The 27,802-nt window shown below is 46.3% G+C and overlaps 2 long non-coding RNA genes across 2 annotated transcripts in view; one reads left to right on the forward strand and one right to left on the reverse strand.

Annotated features, from left to right (window-relative positions):
• The window catches only part of LOC117354755, a 31,235-nt gene extending 21,561 nt beyond the window's left edge, over positions 1-9,674 (forward strand). Inside the window, exons 4-6 of the long non-coding RNA XR_004538241.1 lie at positions 7,181-7,201; positions 7,516-7,567; positions 9,485-9,674. This is a non-coding gene — a long non-coding RNA (uncharacterized LOC117354755). The remainder of the gene's footprint in view (positions 1-7,180; positions 7,202-7,515; positions 7,568-9,484) is intronic.
• LOC117354754 overlaps positions 1-27,802 on the reverse strand; it is a 739,456-nt gene that overhangs the window by 411,051 nt on the left and 300,603 nt on the right. The window lies entirely within an intron of this gene.

The raw sequence follows: 27,802 nt of genomic DNA on the forward strand, positions 1-27,802 counted from the left end.
TCCGTTTTTTACCTTCGTTGTCTGGAGACTTATTTTTCCATAAAGTTGGTCCCAGTTTCTTTTTTCCGTTTTCCCATCTTCTGTAAATTCTTCTGTTGCTGTCCATTGGTTCCCCCTACCATGGTCCAGCATTTATCTCTTTCTCATCTTTCGTGCCTGCCCACCAGCCCCATGTCCAACATTTCTCCTTCTATCACCCCTCTCCAACACTATGCCACATCTCTCCCTCCATTCCCTTCACCACTGTCCAATATTCCTCCCTCTTGCATCCCTTTCAATCTGTCCCATTGTTCCCTTGCCACATTTCTCACTCTCATCTTTTTCTTCCCTATCACATTCTGTACCTTCCTCCCTACGACCAAAAATTCTCCTCTTTCTTCCATTTGCCGTGTGTGTGCCGTGAGGGAGGTCTGGTGCCCCAGAGTAAGAGCAGGGGTGATCACACTTTATGGGCTTGCGAGCTGCTTTATAATGACTAAGTCAAAATGATCTACCAACAATAAAATTTAAAAAAAACACAAAGCACAATGAAAGGCAGAGAAAATGTTAATTATTCATATTCCGGGTTTTTTCAAAGAGGTCACGGCAGATGACTCTATGCAATGTCACCTCGGTAACAAAATACAAAAATAGACAAATACACCCCCTCCCTTTTTACTAAACCACAATAGTAGGTTTTAGCACAGGGAGTTACGCTGAATGCTTCGCGCTGCTCTCAATGCTCATAGGCTCCCTGCGCTAAAAAACGATATTGCGGTTTAGTAAAAGGGAGCCATAGTGCAAAATATAGACAGCAGATATAAATTCTCAAAACAGACACATTTTGATCACTAAATTGAAAATAAAATCATTTTTCCTACCTTTGCTGTTTGGTGATTTCATGAGTCTCTGGTTGCACTTTCTACTTCTGACTGTGCATCCAATCTTTCTTCCTTTCTTTCAGCCTCCTGTATGTTTCCTCTCCTCCAGACCTCATTCTCTCCCCCAACTTTTTCTTTCTGTCTCCCTGTTCCCCCTTCTTTCTGTCTCCCTGTCTGCCCCCTTTCTTTCTTTCTCCGTGCCCTCCCCCAAGCCACTCGGTTTGCTGCCACCGCCATCGGAGAATAGCCCCCAAGCCACCGCTGTCCCAAGCTTTCCCTGCAGAAGCGTCGCGCTGACCAGCATTCCACTCCCTGACGTCAATTCTGACGTAGGAGTGGAAGTTCCGGGCCAACAAGGCATTTCTCCTCATTCCATCCAGCCTGAGCCCCATCTCTCCTTGATCCAACATTTCCCTTCTGTGTCTGTCAGAATTACTATTCCACCTATTTTCCAGCATCACCCTTCTTTGTGTCCATCTCACCTATATCCCTATCTCACCACTTTTTCAGAATCTTCATTTGTCTCTGTCCTTATCTTTACGCCATGTTCACCATTTGCCCTTTCAATGTCTTTATCTCCCCCCCACACACTTTTTCAGCATTACTTCTATGTCTCTGTTTCACCTCCTCTTCATGTCCCCTCTGTATCTCTATCCTTATTCAGTAGGTCCTGCTTACCCTTTCTCTTCTTTGTGTCACTATCTCCATTTTCAGCTTTCCCCCCTTTTCCTTTGTTACTGCACCCGGTAGCCAGAATCTTTCCACCCTCCCTCCACTCCGGCGCAGCCCAGTATGAAATATTTCCTTTTGTTTCCCTCTCCTCTCTCTCTCTCTTCTCCTCCCTCACCCACGAGTCCTGCATCTGGCCCTCTCCCTTCTACCTGCACCTGGCAACACCCCCCTGCTCCGCGGCTCTCTTAAGCAACTCGTCAGCAGCGGTGATCAAGACAAGCTGCCGACATCGAGGCCTTCCCTCTACGAGTCCCGCCTTTGTGGAAAAAGGAAGTTGAAACAAGCGGGACTCGCAAAGGGTAGGCCCCGACATCAGAAGCTTGTGTCGATCGCTGCTGCTGAGTTGCCGAAGAGAGCAGCGGAGCAGAGGGTGTGGCCGGAAGCAGGTAGAAGGGAGAGGGAGATAGGAAGGCTGTAGAAGCTCCGGAGCATGACACCTACCCGGCCAGGATGATTTCTTTTTCAGGCGTGCAGCTTACAAGTCCGGCGTCGTGGCGGTAAATAGCAATGCTGAGCAGTGAGCTCAGCACGTACACAGATGAAAGCCTTGCATGCTGATTGGTACGGCGGTTTGGCGGGGCGGGGCCGCCGGACCAATCAGCAAGCAAGGCTTTTATCTGTGTACGTGCTGAGCTCACTGCTCAGCATGGCTATTTCCCGACACGATGCCGGACTTGTAAGCTGCACGCCTGCATCGCCAGAATTTAGGTAGGCTGTTTTCATCCCCGTGGGAGTCCCTTGGGCCAGGGGCGTCCCCGTGGGTGTCCCGTGGGCCAGGGGGCATCCCCGTGGGAGTCCCGTGGGCCAGGGGGGGAACCCCGCGATACCCGTTCCCGTGCAGACCTCTACTTTGGATTCTTGCTCAGAAATAGCTAAGAAGAAAAAATTTAAAAATTTAAATTGAATCAGGTTGGGCAGACTGGATGGACCATTGGGGTCTTTATCTGCTGTCATCTACTATGTTACTATGTAGCATAGCTGAGCTTGCCTCAGACTCTGCAGGGTAGTTCCACATCATTGACTGGGAGATGACTGAAGAGCTGGCTGGTAACTTACTTCCAGAATTCTTTTCCCCAGAGCCGATGGTAGTGGAAGATAATAGCACTGTGGTTGAGAGCTGGCCAGAGGAAATGGAGATAGCTGAGTTAACAGTGAGTCTGTGAAAAGGTGTTTTTTTTCTGCCTGGTTTGCTGAGCTCTAAGAAATGTGGCAGTTTTCTCCTCTCTATGAAATGTGAGCAGCTGAGCCAAACACTAGGCTGTAGTTTTAGCCTGGTAAAACTTAAGGCTCCCTGGTTTCAGGACTCTGTGCAAGAGCCCAGCTTGGAACTGATTAGCATAGCAACTGTGTAAGGTAATTAGCCTGCATGTCACTTAGGAACAGAGATTAAGAATCTGAGAGTAATCCTGCTCCATTTCCTTTGGGAAGCTCCAGCCCAGCTGGAGAGTGATTGCACTGCTAAAAAACACACTACTATGAATGTTCCTCTTATAGCTCTGCATGGGAAAGCTGTTTCTATTAACGGTTGCACTGCTTAGCTTTATTGAAAGCTAATGGACTGTATTTTGCACGGGCATCAGGAGATATGGCCGATTGAAGGACTCTGGTACAGGGGACTGTATATGGTTTGTCAAGCAAGCCCAAAGCTTATTAGTGAGATTCAGTGAATGAAGTGAAAACGTTTGCCTTTTTGTTTGTATTATTTTCATGCTACCAGGGAAACCTGGGTTGCATGATGATCCTGTGGCTGGTGGCCGAATAAAGCTTGTGTTTTGAACCAAGATCATTCTGACAACCATGTTTTTTTTAAATCTTTGGAAGTAAGCTTGGTTAGGCATTTGCCAGTGGCAGCCAACTTGAAAGGATACCCTAATTCTAAAGGGACCACGCCAGAAGTGAACAACGTGCCACTATCCGGCAGCTCAGGGTATCCTTATAGAGCCCGGATGTGACAGAGTAGAAAAGGTTCAAAGAAGAACGACCAAGATTATAAAGGGGATGGAACTCCTCTCGTATGAGGAAAGACTAAAACGGTTAGGGCTCTTCAGCTTGGAAAAGAGATGGCTGAGGGGAGATATGAGTGAAGTCTATAAAATCCTGAGTGGAGTAGAACGGGTACAAGTGGATCGATTTTTCACTCCATCAAAAATTACAAAGACTAGGGGACATTCAATGAAGTTACAGGGAAATACTTTTAAAACCAATAAGAGGAAAAAAATTTTCACTCAGATAATAGTTAAGCTCATCTTTTATGAACCGCCTAGAACTATTTGGTTAAGTGGTCTAGAAAATGATTTATGTTTATGTTTAAACACAGCTTCAAATAACTGGGCTTAAAGCCTGGATTTGAATACCGTCAGAGATGAAGCCTTATGTAACGAGGCAGGCAGGTTGTTCCAGGCATGCAGCACAGCAAGGTAGAAGGGAAGGATATTGGAGTTGGCAGTAAGGGAGAAGGATACCAACAGGAGGGACTTGTCTGACGAATGGAGTTCCTGGGGAGAGTATGGGGAGTAATAAGAGAGGAGAGATACTGAGGAACTGCAGAGTGAGTACACTTGATGTCAGTAAAGGGAGCTTGAATTGTATGCAGAGATGGACAGAGAGCCAGTGAAGCAACCTAAGGAGAAGAGTAATGTTGGTATAATGACCCCAACGGAATATGAGGTATACAAAGCATTTTCAACAGATTGAATGGGAGAGAAATGGCTTAGCAGAACAGCAGGAAGTGCATTGCAGTAATTCAGATGAGAGGTGAAAAGAGCATGGATGAGGGTCTTGGCAGCGTACTCTGAAAGAAAAGGAAGGATTTTTAGCAATATTATAGAGAAAGAAATGACAAGTTTTAGCAATCTGTTGGATATGCCAGGAGAAGGAGAGCGACAAGTCAAAGATCACCTCTGAGGTTGAAAGCTGAAGAGACTGGAGTATAAGAGTGTTATCTACTAATATAGAGAATGGGGGAAGAGGAGAGGTGGGTTTAGGAGGAAAGAAAATAAGTTCAGTAATGACTATATTTAATTTTAGATGGTGACAAGATTGAGAGGGGACATGATAGAAACATTCAAGATACTGAAGGGAATAGACTTAGTAGATAAAGACAGGTTGTTCATCCTCTCCAAGGAAGGGAGAATGAGAGGGCACTCTCTAAAGTTGAAAGGGGATAGATTCTGTATGAACGTAAGGAAGTTCTTCTTCACCCAGAGAGTGGTAGAAAACTGGAACGTTCTTCTGGAGTCTGTCATAGTGTAAAACACCCTCCAGGGATTCAAGACAAAGTTGGACAAGTTTCTGCTCAACTGGAAAGTATGTAGGTGAGGCTTGGCTAATTTAGAGCACTGATCTTTGACCTAGGGGCCGCCACCTAAGTGGACTCCTGGGCACGATGGACCACTGGTTTGACCCAGCAGCGGAAATTCTTATGAGCCAGGATCCAGAACCAGACCGGGTTGAGAGCACCCTGTGGCTATGACAACAATCTCCAAAGTTGACCCCAAAGAAGGCATAGTCATTTCCAGAAGCAGAGAAGAGTGAAGGAGGAGGTGACTGTGAAAAATGTAAAGATAGCACATGGTGTTAGAGGAATGAAACTTGTGCAATTGCCCCTGACCTCCATGGCCAGAAAGAGCCACAAGACCACTGGAAGCAGAAGGCAGCTCAACCTGGTAATGATCTTTGGGGTCCCAGCTATGTCTAACACCACTCTGGCAACAAATACAATAAAACCTGACACATTCTAATCACAAAAAATATATATAGTTGTTTTTTTTTACCTTTTGTTCTATGTTCATTTTATTTTTCAAATCAAGTTGGTCCCAGTCTCTGATTTCTGCTTCCCTCTTTCGTCTCTTAGCTCACTCACCAGGATCTCCTGTCTATTTGACATTTCTTCTCTTCCCATGTTCACCCTCCATCTCCCTTCTCTGTGTTCCTATAGTTCCTTGTCTAGTATCTCTGGTCTAGTATCATCCATCCTCACTCCTCTATCTCTAGCTTCTCTGTCCAGCATCAACGCTTTTGTCCCTATGCCCTTCTATGTACAGCATCTCCCTGAGTCCCTGCTCTCCCCAAAAAATCTAGTATCTTCTCTCTGTGTCCCCATGTTCAAAATGGTCTCTTTCTTTCCATGTTCCCACACCCATCATGACAAGTATTATCCCTCTGTGGTCATACTCCATCCCCATACAGCATACATAGAGCTTTGATTCACTGCCTTGTGTCTATGTCACCTGTGTTTCCTCTGAGTCCATCTTCTCCCCTCTCTGCATCGTCCCACACCACCCATCCAACTTCTAATTCTCTCTCTCTTCTCTTCCTTCAGCATCCGGCTCTTTCTGCCACTGTGGGTCAATCAGTTGTCTCCCTCTTTCTTCAACCCCTTGGTCTGGCATCTTTCTCCCTTCCCTGCAGTGACATGTGGTCAGGGCCTTAAGGAGATTTACCCCACACCCATAAGGCAGATGGTGCTCAGCCAATCAAATTCAGACCAGGGGGTTCAGAGAATCCCCAGCCTCAGAGCCCTGCTTTTTTTTCCCTTTTGGTTTCATTTTTGTTTGATGCAGTTTGACTGGTTGAGCAGGCTGCCCACTGAATCCCCTGAAAGCCCTCTCCGCATGCCACTGCTTCCCTGTAAATCCTCCTATGGAACAGCACTTCTCTCCCTTCCCTTCAGTCCCGACCCTTTATACAGGCCTCCCCCATGCATTTCTATAATTTCTTTCTCTTCTCTCCAGCCATTCCTTGCAGATCTTGCCTTCAGTCACCCTGTAGGTCTAGCACCTCTCCTTGCTCCCAGTCCCCCCGCCACCAATTCAGCATCCCTCTCTCTTCTCCCTAGCCCTCCTGCCCACAGATGGAGTACCTCCATTCCTTGACCCAACCTTTCCCGCAGGGTCAGCACCTCTCCCCCTTCAATTTCCATTTCTTACTTTCTATCAATTTTGAAAAGATCTTAAAACCCACTTATTTAAACAATATAATATACATTATTGATTTTCATATTATCATGTAGTTATAATATACTTTTAATCTTTTTATCTATACTATTTTAGTTTATTTTGTGGTTTTTTATTCATTAGTTTTATGCTTGTATTAGTTACTTAGAATTATATTATGTATGATGTTATTATTATATTGTATGCTGAGAACCTATTGTGTAAACTGCTTTGAACTGCTGGGTAGGTGATATATAAAAATAAATTACGATTAATTATTATTCCCTTCAGCACCCAGCACCCATCTCCCCACAGGTCCAGCATTGTGTTGGTTGGCCTGACACCCATAATTCACTGAAATACCATGGAGGGGTGAGGGAGGAAAAAGGACTGAGAGATATGTAATCCTTGGTAGCTGGTGTGCACTGCCTCTGGGTGGGCTTTAGGTGAAACTGGGTGGGCCTGGGACCTTCCGTGGCTATGCTCCCGGTACATGTGTCTGTTCTTGTCTGCATTCACTCTCTGTTAGCGTGTGTGTGTGTGCACAGACGTGTTCATAGGTGTCTGCACACCTCCATTGATTGATGCCTTTGCTGACAGAACAGTGACTTTACTGCTCTTCTCTAAAATCTCTGCTCTCGTTCTTCCCTTTAGGAAAATCTCTCTGATTTATTGGTAAGTCCAGACTTTTGTTCTTGTTCTTCTCAACTGTTGTAAATTTCAAAACCGCTTCTTTTTTGGAGTTAGTGTGTCAGCAAAACTTTCTCTTTGTAGCAACTGTGTCTTATTCTGTATACATATGTGTTCGTGTGTGTGCATGTATGTTCATGTGTGTCTGTGCGTGTGCATGTATGAGTGTTGCTGTGTGGCTATCTGTGAGCATCTTTGTGCCTCTCTTGGTTGATCCCTTTGAAGTGACTTTGCTGCTTTTCTCTAGGATCTCGCTCTCCTTCTTCCCTTGTACCTGGTTTGTTTCTTTTTTCTTGCAGGATGGTTTCATAAACAAGAAACGCCCTTAAAACCCATGGGACATAATTGCTGGTAAATCCAACTTCCTCTTGTTAGGTATATTAGCAATTTGAGCATAGGTAAAAGACAGCAATTACCAATCATTTAGCCACCTCCTTCTCTCTGGTCTATGAAATAATCTTTATTAAAATGATCCCACGTGTTGGCAGAAGGTGGCAGTGTTGCTTCCATGAACCCCTACATTATGCAGCTTTGCAGGAGACCTGAGCTTCATAGCCATGGCATATGCATCAACCTGCTGGCTCTGGGAGCAGCCCTGAAGGAAGTGTTTTCTCTGCGTCTGTGGGCACTGCAGAGGGATTGGGGAAAGGAGGTGGAGCAGTGGCTTTCAACCCAGTCCTCAGGGACATCCAGGCCAGTCGGTGCACCCACAATGAATATGCATGAGAGATATTTGCATGTAATGGAGAAAGGGTGTGCTAAATATATGAGGGATCTTCAAAAGGTTTCCGCACTTTTAACTTGTTTGAACACTATTTATTAAATATCTCAAAAGGAAATTATATCACTCTTCCACATAATCACCCTGTTTTATGATACATTTTTCCCAGCATCCTACTAACTTCTTAAACCATCAGAAAAGAATATAAAAAATATGGATATATGAAAGTGCAGGAACCTTTTGAAGAACCCTCGTATCTCTTGCAATTTCATTACGGATTTCCTGAAAACTCAACTGGCAGGTGGTCCCTGAGGACTTGGTCCAAATCCACTCAGGTAGGGCACAAACCTGGATCTTCTAGCAGCCTCCTTCCCCAGAACTAATCACCCCTAGTTTTTCAATGTTAGTAAAGAGCTGGAAAGAAATCGGTCTTTATTAGAGATCTACCGTATGAACACCAGGAACATGAAAAAACAGGAAGTAACATTACATTAGTGATTTCTATTCCGCCAGTACCTTGCGGTTCAAGGCAGATTACAAAAGAAGTTTATGGGTTTTTTAAAATTCTTTATTCATTTTCAAACTTACAATAAGTGTGATAGTAAATCCAAACAAAATTAACATTAAATATCTAACTTATTAATCATCAATGATACAAAGGAAATGCTTTTATCTCCCACCCTTCCCACCCTTCCTATCATATAATCAATACCTTATACAATATGCACCAATAAAATTACCCCCCCTCCCCCACCACTATTGAACTTATAAATTTAAGGGAAAAAAATAAAAATAATGTCCTCTAATCAATACAATATTTTGTTAATGGCTCCCACACATCTTGAAATTTCCTGAAATATCCTCTCTGTTTTGCAATAAATCGTCCCATTTTATAATTATGACACAAGGAATTCCACCAGAAATTATAATTTACTCTACTCCAATTCTTCCAATTATATGTAATTTGTTGAATGGCAACCCCAGTCATTATAAGTAATAATTTGTTATTATTTGTAGAAATCTGACTTTTTGCTCTCATCTCCATACCAAACAATACAGTATCATATGATAATGCCACTGGGTTATCTAATAAACAATTAATTGGGTCCCAGATTGATTTCCAAAAATTCATAATCAAAAGAAGTTATCTGGCCATTTCCAGAGGAATTGAAGAGTAGAGTGAGTTGCTTCAGAGAATTGGGATGAGTCTTGAGGAGTTAGTTTGTCTTCAAGGATGTCTTGAGTAGGATGGTTTTTATTTCTTTTCTAAACGATTTGTAGTCTGGAGTCGTTATCAGTAAATTGGAGAATTGGAAGTCTAGTTTTGCTGCTTGAGTGGCTAGAACGCCATCGTACAGTTTTTTTCATTTTACATCTCTGTAATCCAAATAAAAATTCTGCATTCAGACCTAAACAGCACCTAATCAATGTGTTCTTGAAGCAACTCCCACTTCAATACTGATCACGATAATCCCTTCAGAAAGATTTTGTGTTTTTCTCTCAGATTGCCTCTGCTCAGTATTTCCTTGTCTTTTTCTCTCTTCTAGAAGGTCCTGGCCTCGCTATCAGCCAAAGGAATGTGCCAAATGGCCACCGTAGAATCCTCTCTGTACTCTTCTCTTCCATACAAGGGATCTTCTTCCATATCATCTAGCACTTGAAGCCTATTATTCTGTAGAGATGTCTCATGATTCTGCTGTCCCTTGTTTCGCTTCCTCAATAAAGTAAAAGCATTCACATTCCTGGTTCTACTTCCTTCATCTCTTGAGACATGAGTTATCACAAGTACAATTACAATATTGCACAAGTTCTGTGTGGATTACAGAGACAAAAGCTGGTCAACCTGAATAAAACATGAATTTGTGCAGACTGGTGAACCCGTTTCCCCCTTTAACCCTGGTTTCTAGGGTAATAGAGAATGGGTGAGGTTCTTGTCTCAAATATGTAGCCACCCCCTGAGTCAGTGGAAGGGGCAGTGGGGTCATGTATCCTGCTTAGGAGATCCCAGAGTTTGAAATCACCCTCCCTCTCCAGGTGGCAAAACATGTCACACACCAGACTGGGCTTCCCAAATACTTATGTTTATTGCTTCATTGGGGAAGCAGCTGTAGATGAAAAGTTATAGTAGACACTGTTTAGTCAAGCAGGTAAATAAAGTCGTCCTCTCAAGATGGATGGCGTAGACTGAAACATCTTGAAAGAATATTGGTAGAAGGGGGTATTAGAGGATCCACTGAGAATCTCCCCAATTGGTAGATTATACACTTCCATAAATAAATATGTCTCAACAGAGAGCTTGTTATCAAGGCTGAAATAACTGGGGTACAATTTACAGATAGCTCTTAAATATAAATGATTTCAATTGACCCGATCAATTCGATCCACCCTTTCACTCCGATATAACAGTGTCCCATTGGTTTTCTTTTTCCACCCTATTATATCTATCTTTTCATTTAGTGCAATATATTCTAACTGTCCCATCTTGTTTCTTAGGCTTCTGACATAAGAACTTGACAAAAGCCATACAGGGTCAGACCAATGGTCAATCTAGCCCAGTATACAATCCAGGTCACAAATGCTTGGCAGAAACCCAAATAGTAGCAATAGTAATTCTCTAGCTACTGTATTATCCATCTCAACTCCTGTTGACCACTCTGAAATACTAATTGGATGTGAAGATGTTTCATTGCATGGGCCAAGCTTTTGCGTTACGAAATGGAAAACAGATTTCAACACACTTTGCTTAACGCCTACCGCAGAGAAGTCCAGTACTCTCAGCTCCTCCCATCACACTTGGTCACCTCTCCATTCTTATTGCAATGTCATATTTTGTGGTCATAGAACATAAGAACTGCCGCTGCTGGGTCAGACCAGTGGTCCATCGTGGCCGGCAGTCCGCTCAAAGGCCAGCGCCCTAACTGTTCTGACACTCTCTGTTCTCACATACTGTGCTTGTATTCAATAACCACCTTATTGCCTGTGTGTGTTCTATATCTTGATGAGGTTGCCTTCATCTTCTGCCTTACTGCTGTGCAATTTCTGTCTCTGTAATAATATACATTTCTTGTATCTATTTACAATTTGTTCAGCAGTTGACAATTTTGCAATTTTTTTTTTTAGTTCCATCATTTTTATTTGTTATTAGTTATCAAACAGGTTATACAAAAAAAGAACAATAGGGATAGTTAATGTACAACCAGAATAGTTTTATAAGAATAAATGTATGGATATGTTAACAAAATAATGTATGAATTCAGTAAAATAATGCATATGACAAGGTTACATTAATAGGGCATGACAGCTACTTCCAATAACGCATCCCATGTTTTTCCAAAGGAATGTAAGGATCTTTTCTTAATAACTGCAGCTCTTTCATCTTTTGCAGTAATGTTAAAAGCAGCCACTGAGGTATCCTTCCATTAAATTCAATCCTTTGTTTTCCTCAGCAGATAGAGCCTTCTTTAGTCCATTGCTACCAAGTAATAGCGATTTTTGCCCCTGTAGAAGACTCTGGTGAGACCTCATTTAGAATATTGTGTTCAATTCTGGAGGCTCCAAAAAGACATAAAAAGGATGGAGTTGGTCCAGAGGAAGGCAACTAAAATGGTGTGTGGAGAGGGGAGATATGATAGAGATGTTTAAATCCCAAAATTTAACTACAAAATATTACTCACCAAAGATGGGTTACACTCCCCCAATAACCATTTCACAAACCAGTGGAGAAAAGCCTCAAAAATTTCAATGCAGCAGTAAACAACTTCAATACTGTTTTAAAATCCAAGCTGCTTATGTACTATCACTGGCAAAAAAAACTCCACCACCACTGAAATGTAATTATCAAAAGGGTAATATACCCATCACTGTGCACAGAAAAAGCAAAAAAAGTTTTACTTAGCTTGAGACCATGGTCTGAAACGCCGTGCTGTGCTGATAGAAAATGCCTGGAACAAGGTAAGCTCTTCTGAATAGGGACCTTCTATGACATGTCAATGCACAGCGCTGCATATTCCTGTCACTGCTACAGAAGTGATAAATAGTAGCATCAATAAGAGTTGTTACAAAATCCCAGCCTGGAACAGGGTAACTTATCATGTAAGCTCTTTTGAGCAGGGACCTTCCATAAAATGTCAATGCACAGTGCTGCATATTCCTGTCACTGCTACAGAAGTGATAAATAGTAGTATCAGCCTGGAACAGGGTAACTTATCATGTAAGCTCTTCAGAGCAGGGACCTTTTATGAAATGCCAATACACAGTGCTGCATAAACCTGTCACTGCTACAGAAGTGATAAATAGTAGTATCAGTAGGAGTTGTTACAAAATCCCTAGCCTGGAACAGGGTATTTTATCATGTAAGCTCTTCAGAGAAGGGTCCCTCTATGAAATGTCAATGTACAAAACTGCATAAGCCTTTCACTGCTACAGAAGTGATAAATAGTAGCATCAATAGGATTTGTTACAAAATCCCAGCCTGGAACAGGGTAACTTATCATGTAAGCTCTTCTGAGCAGGGACCTTCTATGAAATGTCAATGTACAGCACTGCATAAGCCTCTCAGTGCTACAGAAGTGATAAATAGTAGTATCAGTAGGAGTTGTTATAAAATCCCCAGCCTGGAACAGGATAACATCATGTAAGCTCTTCAGAGTAGGGACCTTCTATGAAATATCAATGCACAGCGCTGGATAAGCCTGTCACTGCTACAGAAGTGATAAATAGTAGTATCAGTAGGAGTTGTTATAAAATCCCAGCATGGAACAGGGTAACATCATGTAAGCTCTTCTGAGCAGGGACCTTCTGTGAAATATCAATGCACAGCGCTACATAAGCCTGTCACTGCTACAGAAGTGATAAATAGTAGTATCAGTAGGAGTTGTTATAAAATCCCAGCAAGGAACAGGGTAACATCATGTAAGCTCTTCAGAGCAGGGACTTCTATGAAATGTCAATACACAGCGCTGGATAAGCCATTCACTGCTACAGAAGTGATAAATAGTAGCATCAGTAGGAGCTGTTACAAAATCCCAGCCTGGAACAGGGTAACTTATCATGTAAGCTCTTCAGAGCAGGGACCTTCTACGAAATCCCAATGCACAGTGCTGCATAAGCCTGTCACTGCTACAGAAGTGATAAATAGTTGTATCAGTAGAAGTTGTTACAAAATCCCCGCCTGGAACAGGGTAACTTATCATCTGTGCTATCTGTAAACATGCAATACCAGTTGGCAGCTGATATATTCAGACACAGCACAAAGGTGACATCGATACCCAAACGCCCTTACTAGGTAAACAACCATTCTTATGCTGGCATAATCGAAGGAGGCCAAAACACAACATATCCTGCCTGTGTTTGTTGTCAATTTATAATGCACAGCCCTCTCGGCCTAACTTCTCTTCCAAATCAACTAAACCAAACCTAACATTTTAGTCCAGCTCATCTTCATATAATAAAGCTTGACTTGGCTTACAATAAACTAAAAGAATTAAGAGACAAAAAGAAAACCAAGTTTTTGCAAATGGATTGAAATGAACCTAATTCTTTTAACCTTAGTTAGTTTAAACGGATAGGATTTCCCCCGTTTACCAATAGAAATCATAGCTTTTAGGGGTGGAAAAGCGAGTTTGAGTTTTTGGGTGGTCCTGACCAGACCCCGTCTTTGAATATTCCTCATTCTAGTGCATTATGGGACCATCGGTCTGACCCAGCAGTGGCAGCTCTTATGTTCTTATGAGAACAGAAGGAAGGGTAGCATTCAATTTCTTAGTTGCAACTCGTCCTAAAGATGGTCAAACATCTTGAAATAAAAAGGCCTTTAGTTTAGATTTTCCTCAGAGGTAGTGACAAACATTTTACCTCAGATGCTAGTGGAGAAAGCACAGTTCATCCTGCAGAAATCTCAGTTCCAGAACTAAAGCGTGCCAACATTTGCACACAGAACATATGCGTGCCACTGATGCCTCTGCTTTTAAGACTTCCCGTTAGCGCTGTGAGGGGCATTTACAAATTCTTACACTTCCGTTGGAGGAGGGTGGGGGGAAACATTACTTCTAACAAGATGACAGCCGATTAAGTCACCATTTGTGCTGTCTCCCTTTGTTCTCTTTTATTTCTTTTTATTTTTGGTTTTCCTGCTGTTTTTGTTTATTTATTTAATTGTTATTTTTATTTGTGTTATTTTTTAATCTTCTTTGATCTTTTATACTGGTTGGGACTTCACTTGTGGACTTTGAGCCGACGGTTCTGATTTGACCGTTGTTCTCGGTCTGTCAGAAAGGCCTTGTTCTCACCTGGTATTCCTTCACCTTTGGCGATCCTGAGCTGTGCCTGGTGACCGATCCATGGCGAGTAGGGCTGATGGTGGAGAACCGGAGGGGGGGCGTTGCCGAGGTCGACGGAGTAGAGGCGGTTGTCGAGGCGGATGCGCCATATCTGAGGTGATCGGCGTGGACTCTGGCTTCCTGCAGCGATGCAGCTTCGAATTTCCTACTGGCAGTGCGACATCAGCAGGACGGGAGGTCCGGAGATTGGCTTTTCATCATGCCTGGAATCTCACCGCGCCTGATGTCCCGCAGCTGGCTTGGAGTGCTGTTGTGAGGGATGATGCCATCAAGTGTGAGGGCTGGCTGAGTGAGTTGCATAGTCCGGACCAAGGAGCGGAAAATTGGAGCCGGAAGATCTGAGAGCTGTTGAGTGTAATGGAGATGTTTCTCACTGCTTTGAAAAAGTGGACCCATGGCTGATGTGCAGAGGCCGATGATGGCGGTTGTCTGGTTGAAACGGCTAAAGCACTAGGGATGATGACATTGATGATCGATGGAAATGAAATTAAGTCCTTCCTAACTTTTATTCCATTCTGCATATTATATCTTTTTTTTTTTTATCTATTTGTTTAGTTTTCATTTAAATTTCCTCAGAATTCTATTGTTTAACGGTTTCTCATTCCGTTCTATTCATATTCCTTCCTTTACCTTTTTTTCCTCACTTCTAATGTTTATTTTTCTTTTTACATTTCTATATTTTATTTAATTCTTAAAATTATATTTTTATCTAATTTAGGTTTGTTTTTTTTTCCATTACATTATTATTTTGGATTGTACATTTTGCTTTAAAAGTATGGTATTGAGAGTTCAATGTATTCTTGTTACGATGCTTCATATCTCATTTTTTTTCTTCTATCTTTATTTACCTCTCTATTATTTACTAATTTGTTTGTTCTCAGGTACTTTAGTTAGATTGTGAGCCTTCGGGACAGTAAGGGAATTTCAAAGTACCTATCTTATCTTATTGCATCCTTCATGTATATTTTCTGTAAACCGCTTCGAACCTAACGGATTAGCGGTATATAAGAAATAAAATTACATTACATTACTTCCGTTGGAGGTGGGTGGGGGGAAAACATTACACTGAAAACTCCCATTTTCCTTTCCGTTTGGAGTTTTCAGTGTAGTGGGGGTTCCCCCCCCCCACTAACGGGAGTGCGAAGACTTGTAAATGTAGTTCGGGATTCCCCTACACACACCCTCACAGCACTAATGGGAAGGCTTAAAAGCAGAGGCAGCAGTAGTGATCTCATGGCACCAAAGCCACCGAAACACGAACTTAAGAAAATAATAATAAAACAGAAGAAGCAGAGCATCGAACAACAGGCCAGTAAGACCAAAGCCATTGGTTTCTGCACCGCACAACAGAATGTCATACCTAACCTCACTCTTCCATCAGACATCACTCTCATAATGGAAAAATCCACCAAGGTACTAGGCTGCATCTCAGACGACACTCTCACAATGGAACCACAAATTTCTAACCTTCGGAAAAAGACCATCTACACTATGCGTCAACTGCAACTCACAAGATCATACTTCCACCCACACCACTTTGCTCTGATCGTTCAGATGATGGGCCTACCTCAACTGGACTATTGCAACTCTGCCTACCTTGGCATCAACATCGCTCTTATCCACAAACTACAACTTATCCATAACACAGCCGTTAGACTAATCTACAAATTAAAGAAATTTGATTCAATCACAACCTTCATCAGGCAACTACATAGGCTCCCTATATCATCCCGAATATTTTTCAAATCATCTTGTATCCTACACCAGATCCTATATGGAAGCTCAGCAGCCCCTCTCATCCAGTTATTCTCTAATGTTTGGTCGACATCAAAATGAATCCTTAACAGAATCCAACAAAATCTACCATCCACAAAATTCCTCCACTACAAGCAAATTTTCTGCTGTATGCTAACTTATCTGGGTGTAAAAATCTGGAATGATCTAACAGAATTTATCAGGACAGAGTCAACTACACTGCATTCAGAAAAAACCTGAAGACTCACCTCTTTGACAATTAACAGTCTTAATTTCTGTATAATTCCCCTTACTTTTATGTCCCTATCTTATTTTCTCTATACCCCCTGCCCTACTCCTTTCCCCTTCCTCCTTGATCTGTCCCCTTGAGCCTGTATAGATATGTGCGACACACAAATGGAAGATTAGATTAGATTAGAAATACTTCTGCATGGTTCGCTTTCAGGGGGCTCTGTCTCTCTCAGCTAAATAGGAGGAGCAGATGAGAAAAAAGTGTGAGGATTTTTGCAAAACCTGGTTCACAGGCATGGATTGAACACCTATTGTAATGACTCCAGAGTGAATGCAACCGAACAGTACTTGTGTGGGTCAGATCCTATCTATCAGACAGACAACAGTCCATACTGTTTGGTAGCACTTCATCTCCATCTTGGGCACTGACCTGCGGCGTATCACAAGGTTCAACCCTGTCACCTATTCTGTTCAATATCTACCTCATGAAAAGAAGAACAAGTGGCGAGTGGGACCTTGGAATCCACAGGTTTACTAGTGTAAATTCAATCAAAAACTCAACACATAAATACATTAATATAATGTCCTTAGTCTTTGGTGACCCGACACGGTCTATGTTTTCTGCCTCAGGGGTGATGGAATCAGTCTAAAAGAATATGTGGATATTGCATAAGTGTAAAAATAGAAAAATGTACAAGTGACAAGAAAAATGACATAAAATAAATGTTAAAAAGCATGAATATAGTTCAAATCAACATTAATAAAGTCAACAGCATCATGAACATTAATAAAAGGTGTCGGTAACATAATAACATGAATAAAAACCAATCCAAATTGTAAATATGAACATGATGGATACAAGTAAAATAACATTAGCAACATAATGAACATAGATGAAAATAATATATGCAAGTAAAAGCATAAACGTTAAAATTATCATAGGGGTTGAGAGGAAAGCAAAAGCATCTTTATAAGAACAGCAACAATGCACAATTATCTCAATAAAAACAACACAAACAGGTATATAGAGGCTTAAAAAAAACAACACAATATATGTAAAAGAAGCACTTAAAATATCACAGGAGTCTAAAAAGGTATCTCGATAAAAGAAAAAACAATGGAATTGCGGAGGCCAAATGAACAACGTATGTGTATAGAAAAAAATCCCAACCCTACCCACTAGATGGCGCTGCAGCACTTAAAAGTCAAACTAAAAGAGACTAAGATTAAACGAATAGGAAAAGACATACGAGTTGGTGTTAAAAACATGTCTAATTGAACCTCTAAAGACAAAATCAGGTGCAGAGAATAAAAACTGGTGTAAAAACAAGGCGTGTGGCTGACCTGAAACTATAAAAACAGGGTGTAAACGCTACCTTTGAACTAGAGAGCTGCACAGGAATGGGGACCCACGGGGATCCCGTGGATTCCCTCTTCAGGTCATGGGGACCCCACTCATAGTCTCAGGGATCTCGAGAGTTTGGAGGCAGATGGAGTCAAGTGGCTCGTCCTCTCTTCCTGTCCTCCTGCAGCACTCCCAGCATGCCACACGTAGCGAAACTGGAAGTCTTCCCCCGATATCAGAGATGACGTCAGAGGGAAGGCTTTGTGTCAGCCACGTGCAGGGTCTGCTGGTCTGCGAAGAAGTGCAGCTCTGACGTCTTGCAGGAAGGGGGCAGAAAAGGAGGGAGGGCATGAGTGGGCACGCACGTGTTTTCATTTTTGGTCATAGGGAGGGAGGGAGGTACAGATGAGAGGGAGAAATATTGGTGGAAAGGGAACACTTTATATTAAAATCAATAACTTCTACAACCAAAAGGCAAAGTCAGACAAACAGTAACCTGCCCACTGCCCAGAAACTTGCAAATTATTTCATAGACAAAGCTAATAACATCAGAAAAAATCTTACCTTAAATCAGCGATCAATTCTAGATCAAAAGCAAGCTGAGCTAATGTCATTATCCTCTTTTAAAATCTTTATTAATTTTCAAAACTAATACAAAGTGCCATGAATTATACAGACATTAATAACAAAATAAGCACTTAAATTCCATTAAATAACAATGCAGAAGATAAATATCCCTCCCCTGCCATCAAGAAATAAACCAAAAAGATACCCCCTCCCCACCCACCCACAAAAAATCTAAACAAAGACAACTAAATTTTTTTGAAATTCTTTATTTAAACACTGCGCTTAAGCACACAATAACATGGTTAAACCATAAAAGCAGTAAACAGAACCTCTCCCTCCAATATAGAACCTCCCACCCCCCATCCCCTACCCAGGCCTGACCCCCCCCCCCCCTCTGTTGGAAAAAGCACAAGAAAAGACTAGGAAGGGACAATAGATTAAAGCATAATGGAATCCCCAATGCAATATTACTCCTTCAGGGATGCAGATTTACCCTCCACCTCCAGAAACCTACCCCAGAGATCCTCAAACTGTTGCCTCTGGCGGGTGAGTAAAGCGGAAAGCCTAGATTTCTCACAGACCCAACCCAATTTCACTCGCATCATCTCCACCGTGGGTATCGTGGGGCTCTTCCAGTGTGCAGCCAGCACCAACCTAGCAGCTGTAAAAGCCAGACGCGCCAACTTGTCTTGCGTAGCCTCCACTCCCCCCGGGAGAATCCCCAACAGAGCAGTTTCCGCTCTATATGTCAGTTGGCATTGAAGAAGGTGCCCCACATAGTTAAACACCGATGTCCAATAGCCCAAAAGATGAGGACACTCCCACCACATATGAAAGAACGTTCCCCGGAGACCACACCCTCTCCAGCACTCCCCTGCACACGAGGTATACAGGAGTAACATACCAGCGCACTAATAGCTTAAGAGCATTCTCCACCGCCACATGGTGTATTCGCAATGCAATTTGCTCCCATTCCTCTGCCGTATAGGTGAGCCCCAAATCCTTCTCCCAGGCCCACATATAAGAAGTCTTCTGATCAGGATCAGCATGCAATAAACGATACAGCGTCGAAATGCATCCCCGTCGCACCAGATCCCCCAACAGCAGCTCAAAGCGCGAGCGCCGAAAAGCGGTACCGTCCCCCGCTCTAAGACGCATAACATAGTCCTTCACCTGTAAAAAGGGGAATAAATCTCGCTGCTCTAGGTGAAAAGCAGCTTGGACCTCAGGAAACCCTTTGATGTGCTCCCCCTCCAATAACTGGCCAAAGCACCGCAGCCCACCACGCTCCCACCTACGAAAGACCCCCCCCTCCCTACCCGGAAGGAAATCCTCCGCATACCGAATAGGAAGGAAATGTATTCCCCTCAACTTACCCAGCAACTTCCGTGTGGCCCCCCCCAAACCCTCAACGTCCATCGTATAAATGGATTAGAGATGGTAAGAAGCTCCCTCTCTCGTAGACCCACCCATGGTAAATAAGATAAAACATCTATGCCCCTGGGCCCCCCCAGGAGACCCTGTTCCACCTGAACCCACAATTTAACCGGATCCGCATGCCAATCCACAACCACCCGAATTTGTGCAGCCCGATAATACAGTTCCAAATTGGGTATCCCCAAGCCCCCCTCCTCCTTGAATTTGAACATGGCAAATCTCGCAACCCTGGGACGCCTACCCCCCCAAATAAAGCGCAAAAGATTCCTGTGCCAACGTAAAAAATACACTCTGGGAATTTCGACAGGAAGGACTTGAAAGAGGTAAAGAAATCTGGGAAGGATCATGATGTGCACCACCTCCATTCTGCCCATCCAGGAAAGGTACAAGGGATCCCATCTAGCAAGATCCTGCCGCAAAGCCGAAACCAGAGGTAGATAGTTAAGTCGGAACAAATTAGACCACTCCACCCCCAACTGGATCCCCAAATATCGAATAGGGCCCGACACCCAACGAAAGGGGACCTGACTTTGCAATTCCCGAGCCGCCTCATCCGGCACCGAAATGTTCAAAATCTCCGTTTTAGTCAAATTAGCCTTAAAGCCAGAGATCCGCCCATAATCCCGCATCAGATCTTGCAGAGCCAGAAGTGACTGCTCTGAACCTTCCACTATGGCCAAAATGTCATCCGCAAAAAGGGACAGTTTATGCTCAACCCCCTGCACCTGAACACCCCGTACAAGCCTAGACTGGCCAAAGGCTCTATCACCAAAGCAAACAACAAGGGAGAGAGCGGGCACCCCTGTCTCGTACCCCTATGAAGCTCAAAGGGCTGCGTGTATACCCCATTAACTTTGACACACGCCATCGGAGTATGGTAGAGAGTAAGAATCCAGGAAATAAAGCGCGAACCAAACCCCATCTGGCGCAAGACAGCTTCCATAAACGTCCAATCCACCCTATCAAATGCCTTTTCGGCATCCACCGCTACAGCCACCCAGGGTGACCCCGATCTCCGTGCTTCCCACACCAAATTCAACACGCGCCTAAAGCACAGTTACTTACCGTAACAGGTGTTATCCAGGGACAGCAGGCATATATTCTCACATGTGGGTGACGTCATCTACGGAGCCCCGGCGCGGACAGCTTTTCAAGCAAACTTGATTGAAGTTTCAAGTTTGCACACTGCACCACGCATGTGCATGCCTTCTCGCCCACTAGAGGGCGCATCCCACCTCGTGGTCCTCAGTTCCATAACTAGCAAGGAAGCCATCCCCGGGGAGGCGGGCGGGTTGTGAGAATATATGCCTGCTGTCCCTGGATAACACCTGTTACGGTAAGTAACTGTGCTTTATCCCAGGACAAGCAGGCATGATATTCTCACATGTGGGTGACCTCCAAGCTAATCAAACCAGGGTAGGTGGGAGGATGGCAATTTAGGAAAACAGATTTTGCAAAACTGACTGGCCGAACCGGCCGTCACTCCTGGAAAGAGTGTCCAGACAGTAATGAGAGGTGAATGTATGCACCGAAGACCAAGTGGCAGCCTTACATATGTCCTCCATCGGAGTGGATCGGAGAAAAGCTATCGAAGCTGCCATAGCTCGGACCCTGTGCCCCGTGACTCGACCCGGGGGAGGAAGGCCAGCCTGAGCGTAGCAAAAGGAAATGCAAGCGGCCAACCAGTTAGACAGAGTGCGCTTGGAAACTGGGTGCCCTAATCGATTGGGATCGAAGGACAAAAACAATTGAGGAACCTTCCGATGAGATCTGGTGCGTTGAAGATAATATGCCAACGCCCTCTTACAGTCAAGCGTGTGAAGCGCCGTCTCGCCAGGATGGGAGTGGGGCTTCGGGAAGAACACAGGAAGGACAATGGACTGATTGAGGTGGAAGTCAGAAACAACTTTAGGTAAGAACTTAGGGTGGGTGCGGAAAACCACCTTGTCGTGATGAAAGATAGTGAAAGGAGGGTCCGCAACCAAGGCTTGCAACTCCCCAATCCGCCTGGCGGAGGTGAGGGCGATCAGAAACACCACCTTCCAAGTCAGAAATTTCAAGGGGGATTTGTTGAGTGGCTCAAAAGGGGGTTTCATCAGTTGAGCCAGGACCACATTCAAATTCCACACGACAGACGGAGGCTTAAGAGGGGGACAAACCCTGAGCCACCCTTTCATGAAGCGTGTCACCAAGGGGTGGAGCGACAGAGGGCGTCCATCCAGAGGTTGGTGGAAAGCAGAAATCGCACTGAGATGAACCCGCACCGAAGTGGTTTTCAAGCCGGAGCGCGACAGATGGAATAAATAGTCTAACACCGGGGATACCGGAACTGATACCGGATCCAGGTGAAAAGACGAACACCAGGTGGAAAACCTGGTCCATTTCTGCGCATAGCAAAGCCTCGTCGAGATCTTGCGGGAGGCTTCCAACACCTCCCTCACCGATTGAGACAGGTCCGGAGGAGTCAGGGAACAAGAAACCAGGCTGTCAGGTGCAATGACTGCAGATTGGGATGTAACATGGATCCTTGACTCTGAGACAGCAGAGAAGGAGAGACCGGCAGGGGAAGAGGCTCCCTGGCACTGAGCTGGAGCAGCAGGGAGAACCAGTGCTGACGCGGCCACCGAGGTGCTATGAGAATCATCGTGGCCGAGGACGATGTTAGGTGTACTAACGTTCGCATGATCAGGGGGAACGGGGGGAATGCATACAGGAACCTCCCTTGCCAGTCGAGTAGGAAGGCATCCGCTTCCAGACGGTCCCGCGAGTACATTCGAGAACAATATAGTGGTAGTTTGTGTGTCTCCGGAGAGGCAAACAGATCCACCTGTGGCGTTCCCCAGCGAGCGAAAACCTCGCGCAGAACTGCTGAGTGTAGGGTCCACTCGTGCGGTTGCAGAAGTCGACTGAGTTTGTCCGCCAGGCAGTTCTGTTCTCCTTGGATGTAGACCGCCCGGAGGAAGATGTTCCGGGAGGCCGCCCACTCCCAAAGGCGAAGGGCCTCGGAGCAGAGGGGCCAAGATTCCGTTCCTCCCTGCTTGTTCACATAGTACATTGCCACCTGATTGTCCGTGCGGACGAGGACCACCTGGTCCTGCAATATGTGAACGAAGGCTCGAAGTGCTAGGAAGATGGCCCGCAGTTCTAGCACGTTGATATGACACCGACGGTCTTCTGCCGACCACAGGCCCTGCGTGCGGAGACCGTCGAGATGGGCTCCCCACGCGTACTCCGAGGAGTCCGTGGTCAGGATTTTGCGAAAAGGCGGAGTGCGGAATAGTAGCCCCATGGACAGATTTGAAGAGTCTGTCCACCAACGCAGCGATTTCCGCAAAGGCGGAGTCACCGAAATGAGGCGAGACACCGGGTCGCACTCCTGACCCCACTGGGACGCGAGGGTCCACTGAGGGATCCTCAGATGTAGCATCGCAAACGGCGTGACATGTACCGTCGAGGCCATATGGCCCAGCAGCCTCATCATGTGCTTGGCCGACACCCTCGATAGTTGAGAGACCTGGCGGCTCATCCGTACCAAGGTTTCCAGCCGCTGGGTCGGCAGGTAGGAGCGCAGGCGCACCGTGTCCAGCACCGCACCTATGAATTGAAGAGACTGAGTCGGCCTCAATTGAGACTTTGGAAAGTTTATCTCGAACCCGAGGGTTTGCAGGAAGGCAATAGACTGTCGGGTCGCTGAGATAACCCCCTCCCTGGTCGGGGCTTTGATGAGCCAATCGTCCAGGTAAGGGAAGACGTGGAGTCCACGTGACCTCAGGGCTGCCGCAACCACCACCATGCACTTCGTGAATACTCGTGGGGACGCGGCCAGGCCGAAGGGCAGTACCCTGTACTGGAGGTGGAGGTCCCCCACCTGGAATCGTAAGAATCTTCGGCAGGCGGGGTGCACCGGAACATGGGTGTATGCTTCCTTCAGGTCGAGGGAGCACATCCAGTCCCCTTCCTCCAAGAGAGGATACAAAACCGGGAGAGATAGCATTCGAAACTTCTCCCGGGCCAGGAATTTGTTGAGCTTCCTGAGGTCCAGTATGGGGCGCAGGTCCCCGGTCTTTTTTGGAACCAAAAAGTAGCGGGAGTAAAACCCCGTACCCCACTGGTCCTTGGGGACCGGTTCGACCGCCCGAAGCTTCAAGAGGGCTTTGGCTTCGGTTATAAGGGTCGGTAGCTGCGAACGGTTGCAGGGGACTAAACTTGGGGGACTGTCCGGTGGTGAGGACACAAAGTTGAGCGAGTAGCCCTCGGAGACGATCCGGAGCACCCAAGCGTCTGAGGTAATCCCGGTCCATGCCTCCCGGAAGGACCGAAGACGGCCCCCGATAGGAAGGGGTTGCTGTGAAAGTGCGGAGGGGAACCCGCCCCGTCCGCTCAGCCCGTCAAAAGGAAGGCGCGGGCTTAGAAGGGCCCTGCGCCGGGGCTTGGGTTTGTCCCCCTCTGCCTCGCTGAGACGGACGTCTCGGAGGCGGTCTGGAGAAAGCCGGGGTCGATTTCTGAGGGTATCGGCGCGGTGGAGGCCGAAAGGGTTTCTGCGGCGGGGGCCTAGGTTTGGGGCGGACCAGGGATGCTAGAGAGCGCTCCTGCTCTGACAAGCGCTTGGTCGCCGCATCCAATGACTCGTCAAATAACTCGGACCCCAAACAAGGCAAGTCTGCAAGGCGTTCCTGCAGGTTTGGGTCCATATCGAGGGTGCGAAGCCAGGCCAAGCGGCGCATGGCCACTGCGAGGGCCGACACCCTCGAAACCAGCTCAAAGGCGTCGTACACTGCATGGAATAGGTACAACCGCAATTGAGACAGGTTGGACATAAACTTATCGAATCCTGCTCTTTGGGAGTCCGGTAATGAGTTTCGATATTGTGGAAGGTCCTTCACCATACCACGCAAATAGGAGGAAAAGGTGAAGGCGTAATTTAGAACCCTGGTGGCCATCAGGGAATTTGAATAGAGGCGACGGCCAAACTTGTCCAGGGTCCGCCCCTCCCTGCCTGGTGGAACCGCCGCAGAAACCCGTGAGGGCTGTGATTTTTTGAGAGCAGACTCCACCAGAAGAGATTGGTGTGAGAGCTGCGCCTTATCGAACCCTTTAGGAGGAATCGTCCTATACTTCGATTCCATTTTTGAGGGTACAGACGTGACTGTAAGAGGGTTTGACAAGTTCTTCAGCCAGGTCTGCAGAAGGACACTGTTGAGAGGGAGTCTAGGCACCTCTCTAGGAGGGGTGGGGAGGTCCTGTTCCTCCAAAAATTCTTTGGAATACCGAGAACTTACCATCAGGTCAATCCCCAGGGCTTGGGCCATGTCCTGAACGAAGGATGAAAAAGAGGACGGCCTAGCCTGGGGAGACGGGGTTCTCGACCGCCCCACCGAGGAGAGGGGGGAGGCCTCATGGGAATAATGAGGATCCCTAACAGATCCCGAATCCCAGGATCCCCTCTCGAGGGCCCTCGAGGGGGAAGGGGAAGTTGTCCTCCTCGCAGAACCCTTGGGTGAGGACCCCGGGGTTCGTGGGACACTCTCCCGTTTCCTCGGCGAGGCGGCCCGGGAAGACTTCCCACGAGGTGAGCGGAGGAGCCTCGGATTGTCGAGGCGCAACTCCGACACCTGCAGCGCCTCGCCCCCGAACGACGAGGAACGGTCGCGCCGAGGCGAGCCTCGGGGCCGCTTAGACTTCCTCGATCGACGCCCCGTCCGATGTCGCGTCGAGGGCGAGGCGTGCCTGGAAGACCCGGAGGAAGAGGAGGAAAGACGGCGCACTCTGCGCAACTTTTCTTTGGGCCTTACACTCCGCTCAGGGGGTTCCCCCGAGGTCGAGGTCCGGGGCGGGGCCGAGACCGAGGTGAACGGGGCCACAGTACCCGAGACCGAGGTCGCCGAGGCCGGGGCTCCCGTGGTCGAGGGAGCCGAGGCCGGGGCCTCCGAGACCGAAGGCGCCCCGGCCGAGATCGAGGCCGCCGGAACCGCAGCACGTTGCAACACTTCCAGGGCTCCCGACAGCTCCGATGAGATCAGAGCTCGGAGGAGATCCTGGAAGGCCGGAATCCCCACGAAGGTGGGGAGTTCCGAGTCCGGGGCACACTCCCTGGAGGGCGACCTCGGTTTCGAGTATTCCCTCGGGGTGTGCGGAGTCGAGGTCCGATGCGGGGCCGGGGTTGACCCACCCGCCTTGGCCTGACTCGAGGATGGCTTCTTTGCTGAAGGGGATGGAACAGAGGACTTACCCGAAGCTTGCTTCACTGACGACGCCTTCGAGGAGGAGGGCCGAGGCGAGGCCGAGGCCCCCGAGGACGCCGAGGCCGAGGTCAAGGCCGGGGCCGAAGCCGAGGTCGACGTCGAGGCCTTAGGCGGCGCATCGACGGCGAACAATTCCGCCATTCTGGCCTTGCGGCGACGGAGGGCCCTGTTTTGGAAGGTAGCACAGCGATCACACGATTCTGTCGGATGTTCGGGCCCAAGACAGACAATGCACCACCGGTGAGGGTCAGTGATGGAAAGCAACCTCTCACACCGGCTGCACTTTTTGAATCCCGTAACAGGACGGGACATCCACGAAGAAAAAGAAGAAGAAGGAAAAAAAGAAGGCCGGGAACGTACCGACGTCCCGCGGCCGCGGCTTCCGGGAGCCCCCGGAGCCAGACGAAAAATGAAAACCTTTTTTTTTTTTTTTTTTTTTTTTTGAGAAGAACCGAAAGGAAAAACAGCACCGCGAACTAATTCGATGGGAAAACAAACTAAACGCGGCAGCTAGAAGGCAAAAACACTGGAGCTCAGATCCACAGGGCTTTCTTGCTCCGCGGAAAAAATTGAACTGAGGACCACGAGGTGGGATGCGCCCTCTAGTGGGCGAGAAGGCATGCACATGCGTGGTGCAGTGTGCAAACTTGAAACTTCAATCAAGTTTGCTTGAAAAGCTGTCCGCGCCGGGGCTCCGTAGATGACGTCACCCACATGTGAGAATATCATGCCTGCTTGTCCTGGGATAATACTATCCGCCGCCTGGCGTCCCCCTATGAACCCCACTTGGTCAGGATGAATAAGTACTGGCATATGAGCAGTCATCCTATCTGCCAAAATACGGGCCAATATTTTGGTGTCGATACCCAGCAAAGAAATAGGGCGATAACTCCCGCAAATGGACGCATCTTTCCCCGGTTTAGGGAGTATCGTAATCCCTGCCAATCTCATATAGTAAGGCAAACGCTCACCCTCTTTCAGCGAGTTGAATAGCCTAGTCAGCAATGGCGCAACCAAGGGGGAAAGTTTCTTGTAAAAAAACCCCGTAAACCCGTCCAACCCAGGGGATTTTCCCGGCTTCAAACGCCGGATAACGTGTAGTACCTCCTCCACAGTAATATCCCCCTCCAGCCCCTGAGCGTCAGGGCCAGACAACGTAGGCAACCCCAAATCCCGCAAGTAATCGTGGCTCTCAGCAACCGAGCCTGCAACCTCCGGTGTATAGAGCTCCTGATAAAATTCCCGCAACCTCTGGTGTATCCCGGCTTCGTCAGTCACCACCCTACCATCACGAGCCTTAATAAACATGATATTACCTAGACTTTGCTTCAATTTGACCCTGTGAGCTAATAATTTACTAGCCCGATTCCCAGATTCACAAAATTTGAGCTTCAACTTATCTAGATTAAATTTAATCACCTCATCTTCCAATTTTCCCAGAGCCATACGGGTTTCCTGAAGCCGAAGCTGAAGCTGCGGTCCCCCTTGCCCCCTCTTATGTTGATCTACCAGAGTACGAAGTGTTTCCCTCAACTGCAATTCCTCCCTTTGTCGATTCTTTTTCTTATAGGCTACCATAGAGATCAACTCCCCCCTTAACACCACCTTTAAACTTTCCCAAATCGTCATGGGAGAAAACTGACCTATGCTATTATGATCTAGGAAATCATAAATCCCCCTTTCCAACCGTTGCACGATCTGTGGATCCCCCAATAGGGTATCATCCAACCCTAGGGCCTCCCCATCGCAGGTCCATCCATAACGGAGCATGGTCAGACCACCCAATAGTATCAATTTTCGTGTCTAATATCTTCCCCCCCACCCTTTATCAACAAAGAGCAAATCGATGCGAGTGTATACCTCATGTACAGGAGAATAGAAGGTGTAATCCCTGCCCATCCAGTGTTGCTCCTGCCACCCATCAACAATATTAAGGACATTCAGAAACCT

This window comes from Geotrypetes seraphini, chromosome 2 (genome assembly GCF_902459505.1).
Source record: "Geotrypetes seraphini chromosome 2, aGeoSer1.1, whole genome shotgun sequence".
Classification (NCBI taxonomy): Eukaryota; Metazoa; Chordata; class Amphibia; order Gymnophiona; family Dermophiidae; genus Geotrypetes; species Geotrypetes seraphini.